Source organism: Scyliorhinus torazame, chromosome 7 (assembly GCF_047496885.1).
Source record: "Scyliorhinus torazame isolate Kashiwa2021f chromosome 7, sScyTor2.1, whole genome shotgun sequence".
In the NCBI taxonomy this organism is placed as follows: Eukaryota; Metazoa; Chordata; class Chondrichthyes; order Carcharhiniformes; family Scyliorhinidae; genus Scyliorhinus; species Scyliorhinus torazame.
In genome coordinates, this window is record NC_092713.1 from 135,074,804 (window position 1) to 135,081,416 (window position 6,613).

A 6,613-nucleotide genomic window follows, 5' to 3' on the forward strand; every position below is an offset into this window, starting at 1 on the left:
ACCTATTCCTAATACTATATTGGAGTGGCACTCAGCACATGGTGGATGTCTGAGTGGCTTGCTGTGAGCTCCGTGCCCTGAGCTGTCTCCTGCTGAAATGCCCAGGAATTGTCGTGTTCCCTGTTTTGTAGTGTGTATGCTCTTGCCTGTGATTGCCTGTGGTGTTGTGTGTGTGTTGATTGGTCCGTTGATCTGTCCATCAGTATGTATGTATGTTTGTACCATGATGTTTACCTGAATATCATGACAGCTTTGTCAAGGGGAGGCCATGTCTGACAAATCTGTTAGAGTTCTTTGAGGAAGTAACAAGGAAAATAGACAAAGCAGAACCAGTGGACTTGATTTATTTAGATTTCCAGAAGGTCTTTGACAAGGTGCCGCATAGGAGACTGTTAAATATGTTAAGAGCCCATGGTGCTAAGGGTAAGATCCTGGCATGGATAGAGGATTGGCTGAATGGCAGAAGGCAGAGAGTGGGGGTAAAGGGGTCTTTTTCAGGATGACTGCCGGTGACCAGTGGTGTGCCTCAGGGGTCTGTGCTGGGACCACAACTTTTCACAATATACATTGATGATCTGGCAGAAGGAACTGAAGGCACTGTTGCTAAGTTTGCAGATGATACAAAGATATGTAGAGGGGCAGGTAGTATTGAGGAAGCAGCGGGGCTGCAAAAGGACTTGGACAGGCTAGGAGAGTGGGCAATGAAGTGGCAGATGGAATACAATGTAGAAAAGTGTGAGGTTATGCGCTTTGGTAGGAAGAATGGAGGCATAAACTATTTTTTAAATGGCAAAAAGCTTAGGAAATCAGATGCACAAAGGGACTTAGGAGACCTATTTCAAGATTCTCTTATGCAGGTTCAGTCGGCAGTTAGGAAGGCAAATGCAATGTTAGCATTCATGTCGAGAGGGCTGGAATACAAGAGCAGGGATGTACTTCTGAGGCTGTATAAGGATCTGGTCAGACCCCATCTGGAGTATTGTGAACAGGTTTGGACCCTGTATCTAAGGAAGGATGTGCTGGCCTTGGAAAGGGTCCAGAGGAGGTTCACATGAATGATCCCTGGAATTAAGAACTTGTCGTATGAGAAATGTTTGAGGACTCTGGATCTGTACTCATTGGAGTTTAGAAGGAAAGGGGGGATCTTATTGAAACCCACAGGATACTGAGAGGCCTGGATAGAGTGGACATGAAGAGGATGTTTCCAGCAGTGGGAAAAATTAGAACCGAAGGGCACAGCCTCAGACTCTAGGGATGATCCTTTAAAACAGAGATGAGGAGGAATTTGTTCAGCTGTAGGGTAGTGAATCTGTGGAACTCTTTGTCACAGAAAGATATGGAGGCCAAATCACTGAGTGTCTTTAAGACGGATATAGATAGGTTCTTGATTAATAAGGGGATAGGGGGTTATGAGGAGAAGGCAGGAGAATGGGGATGAGAAACATATCAGCCATGATTGAATAGCGGAGCAGACTCAGTGGGCCGAATGGCCTATTTCTACTCTTATGTCTTATGGTCTTATGGACCGAAAACACCTATAAATCGGTTCCAACGCTGACTGGCGTATGCCATCAGATGTTGTCCCTTTTTCTGCAGGCAGTTATTGAGGCCATTCACCGGATCCTCTGGATCATATCCTATGGCAGTTAAAACGGCTGCCTTAAGTTTTGGTAGGGTTCCCGGCTATATTTTGGGGGTTGGTAGGGTGGAACTGATTGTGGGGCTTAGATATAATAAGGTACGTTTAGCCTCCTCTACTTCGTCTAAGCTGTTTGAAATTCTATATTGGGCTGCACTTTCAAAGACGGAGTTCAGATCCCCAGTGGGTTCGAACACTCCGATTGCCTTGGCAATGTGGGTGAGTTGCATCATTGTAAATGGAGTCTTATCAGTAAAGTTGGGGTTCTGCCCGTCCCGTCGGCTGGTAGTAAACGGATTCATAGGAATGGGGGTATGTTCAGTGGGTGTGGTCTGTTCTGTGGCTTGGAACAGAGATGCGGGTCCCAGTTGTCAACGAGTTCGGCCATCGCACATTCGCAGGCGTCTTTCTCCTACTCCCATTCTACCCCGGGTTACTGTCCCTGGATTCGGTGGGCAAAACGCACTCTAACTCCTTTTTATGGTTAACTGAGATTTCAACTTTTCAACCTGGTGCTGGCATTTAAAGTGGCCTGTTGCACGGGCTCTATTTTCCTTTCTTGCATTGTGCATGAGTTTCACTGCAGCGTGCAGGTCAAAGAATTTCCTTTTAAATTTGTGCCTGTTGAAGCGCGGTATCTCTTTCACTGACAGCGCACTGTGCCTTTTGATAGGCTTTGTCACACTGAGCTTGGAACAGGCTCATGTGTATTATACTAGTGTGCTTCCTCTCTTCCCCCATCCCTACCACCTTTTCTAATTGCTGGATGCACACTGCAGTGCCAATCATATCTTGCTTTAATTGTGTTACCTCCACCTCTCTTCTGCAGAGCTATTTTGGCAATTGGCCATCACAATCACTATGCTCAGCTTGGGAGCCCGTTTACCCACCACCTTATGGGCATGGCTCCAACAATTTCTCCTTCGGATCCCAGCCACGAGATTGGAGTGTCACCCCACTTCACCCACTTGGGCCATTTCTTGATAAGGTAACTACAGTGGGTCTCCTCCCATTCAACGTGATTGGCCATGACTATTTTCCTTTCACTAGGGTTCATCGTGCCTGTGTGGGAATTGGTCAGGGTGGGGTCCAGTTTCCCCTAAATTCCCTCCCACAGAGTTTACCCAACTTCCTTGACTATCCTAGCTCTGAATATGTAGTTTGTGGACCTCGTGTTACAGATACCTGGTTTATGGCCCAATTTACGGGTTGAAATTTGTATTGTCCTTCACACACTTACAACTGGCCTTCACGTGGAGCATTTACCCTCTTAATTCAGGTTCAGATGGAGTGTTGGAGAATGCAATGCTGGTGGGTTCGAATTTGGAGCAACTAGATAAATTCTTATTGAATGCCCACCCACGGGACGCCAATGTTGTACCTATAAAATCTCAGATTCTTCAACCAGTGTATTATTCAAACGCTTTACCCAGATGTCTTTATTAGGGAAGAAAACAAAGGACAACACAAGTATAAACTCAAACCAGTTTTATTCATCAACAATATTTACCCTTAAATTAACCAAAAAGATTCCCAAGATTCGTTATACTACGTGTATTGATGGATTCCGTTGAGCTGTGGGTCTGATTCTCCGAGTCTCTCAGCTCTGTTGTTGCGAAGGTGGGTTCCTTCCTTCTTTGATCAATCTTCAGGATGGTCAAGGTCACCTCCACATAATGATAAGAATAATCTTTATTGTCACAAATAGGCTTACATTAACACTGCAATGAAGTTAACACTGCAATGAAGTTACTGTGAAAAGCCGCTAGTCGCCACATTCTGGCGCCTGTTCGGGTACACGGGGGGAGAATTCAGAATGTCCAAATTACCTAACAGCTCGTCTTTCAGGACTTGTGGGAGGAAACCAGGGTCCCCGGAGGAAACCAACGCAGACACAGGGAGAACGTGCAGACTCCGCATCAACAGTGACCCAAGCCGGGAATCGAACCTGGGACCCTGGCACTGTGAAGCAACAATGCTAACCACTGTGAAGTCTTCGCTGGGGTGTGTCTTGGGTGTCTCCCTGTATTCCCCTCCCTTTGTGCCTTTCCTGAAACTTCTCTGGCTTTCGGCCAATGAGGCCTTGGGAAGTGGTCGCAACACCTAATGGATTAGATGATGACCACTTGACGGGACACCGTCATTGTGAAGTTTGCACATTCTCCACATGTCTGCGCGAGTATTACCCTATACCCAAAAGATGTGCAAGGTAAGTGGATTGCCATGCTAAATTGCCCCTTAACTGGGAAAAAAAGAATTTGGTACTCTAAATTTATTTTAAAAAATGAATATGCAACTAACCTCCAATTTACAGACAAAAGGGGCCGAAATGGTTCTGTAATGGGCTATGGCCAGTCAGACAAGAGTGCCCTGGAGCACAATGGATCTTGAGTGAATCACCCTGGCTGAACAGGGGTATCCTGTTTATTCCCATTGACGGGTCTGAGTCTGAATGGGGCAATGTAACTCAGGCCAGGTGTGGGCATATACCTCTGACTCAGTGCTAGCAGTTTTACTCTCAGGCTATTAACCCCTAAATTCCCCACAACATTTTTGATTCAATTTCCTAACATCTCCCAGTTGTCACAAGTTGTGCTGGACCAGCTTGGCTAGGGGGCATGGCTAGTTCTGGAACACAAGTCTTCCATACTATTGCTGGAATGCTATCAAGACCTTTGCTGTGTCCAGTGCCTTCAGTCTCGATATCACATGGAGTGAATCAAATTGGCTGAAGACTGGTACCTGTAAAGCTGGGAAACTCAGGAAGAGGCCGAGATGGATCATCCAGTCAGCACTCCTGGCTGAAAATTATAGCCAACACTGGGCTCCTCCATCATTGAAGATTGGGACATTTGTGTAGCTTCCTTCTCTAGTTACTCATTAATTGTCCACCAGTATTCATAACCGGATGTGACAGGACTGCAGAGTTCAGATCTGATCTGTTGGTTCAGGAAACTCTGAACTCTGTCTATCACTTGCTGTTTCTGCTGTTTGGCATGGAAATAGTCCTATGTTATAGCTTCACCAGGTTGACAGCTCATTTTAGGTGTGCCCGGTGTTGCTCCTGGCATGCTCTGCTGCACTCTTCACTGAACTATAGTTGACCCCTGGCTTGCAGGTAATGGTAAAGTGGGGCATATGCTGGGCCATGAGGTTAGATTGTGATTGTGCACAATTCTTCTGCTTGATTTTTCTGCCGGAGACCGCCTTTGGGTGAAAGATCAGGTGAGGTTGAGGAAGGGATGGGTGGGACAAGTATTTCACTCGGGGGTTTGATTTGAAGTCGCAAGGGGTGGCCACTTTGTTGAACAAAAGGATGGGTTCATGTGGGCAAGGAAGTGCAGGACCCAGGGGCGAAGATATGTAATAGTGAGTGAGGTGCTGGAGGGGACGCTGGTCATGCTAGTCAATGTTTATGTGCCCAATTGAGATGATCTGGGACTTAGTAATGCACCAACTGATTATGGTGGATTTAATTGTGTGATGGAGCCAAAGGTGGACTGGAGCACCAAGTGAATGGGAAGATTAGAGATGGCGAAGGAGAGCGACTTCCGGGTGCGGCGATGACCAGCTGAGTCGCACATTTCGGCAGCTCCCTGTGAAACGGACTTTTGGGCTCTTGATAGGAGCCCCAACGGCAATTTTGACGGCTAAAAACACTGTGCGGTAAACCAGAAGGGAATCCCCCCTGGATACGGATGGAAAAAGGAGAGGGAAGTGGCCAGATTGCAGTGGATCCTTTAGAACAGCGGCAAGGAAGGCAAGCAAAAACCAAGATGGCGTCGGAAGGTGGCAGTTTAACATGGGGCCCTGAACAACAAGAGTTCTTGAAATGCTGTGTGGAAGAGATCAAAAAGGAAATGAAGAAAGAGCTGTTGGCCCCGATACTACAGGCGATCGAAGGGCTAAAGGAGGAACAAAAGACCCAGGAGCGGGAGCTTCGGGTCGTGAAGGCAAAGGCAGCCGAGAATGAGGACGATATACAGGGCCTGGTGGTGAAGACGGAGACGCAGGAGGCACATCAGAAACGATGTGTGGAAAGGTTGGAGGCACTGGAAAACAACGCAAGGAGGAACAACCTGAGGATTCTTGGTCTTCCTGAAGGTGTGGAGGGAGCGGACGTCGGGGCATATGTGAGCACGATGCTGCACTCGTTAATGGGAGCGGAGGCCCCGGCAGGTCCGTTGGAGGTGGAGGGAGCATACCGAGTGATGGCGCGAGGACCGAGAGCAGGAGAAATTCCCAGAGCCATAGTGGTGAGATTCCTCCGTTTTAAGGATAGAGAAATGGTCCTTAGATGGGCGAAGAAAACTCGGAGTAGTAAATGGGAGAACGCGGTGATCCGCGTTTATCAAGACTGGAGTGCGGAGGTGGCGAGAAGGAGGGCGAGCTTTAATCGGGCCAAGGCGGTGCTTCATAAAAAGAAGATAAAATTTGGAATGCTGCAACCGGCAAGACTGTGGGTCACATATCGAGAGAGGCACCACTACTTTGAGACGGCGGATGAAGCGTGGACTTTTATTGTGGAAGAAAAACTGGAATGAGCGGGTTATTAAAAAGAACGTTCGAACAAAGTGGTGGGGCGAATGTGGGGGGCAAAGAGGGGTTTTATGTACTAATCCTGCGATGCGGTAACTTTTCTCTCTCCCACAGGTGGTGATGGGGGGAGGAGGGGAGGTGGAGGAAATGGGGCGTTGGCCATTGGGGCGGGGCCAAGGGAGAAGCGCGGGCTTGGTTCCCGCGCTATGATAATCATGGCGGGAATAGAGAAGCAGGAAGGAGGGGGCGTCGCACGGTGCAAGCCGAGGTCACGGGGGGAAGCCGAGGTCAGCCAGAGTTTGCTGACTTCTGGGAGCAACATGGGGGGAGTAATTACGCTAGCGGGGGATCTAGCGGGGGGGGGTGGGAGGGGGGAATTACTGGGTTGCTGCTGCTGGGGAGAGGGGGGAGCTGGTATGGGAGAGGATGGGCGGG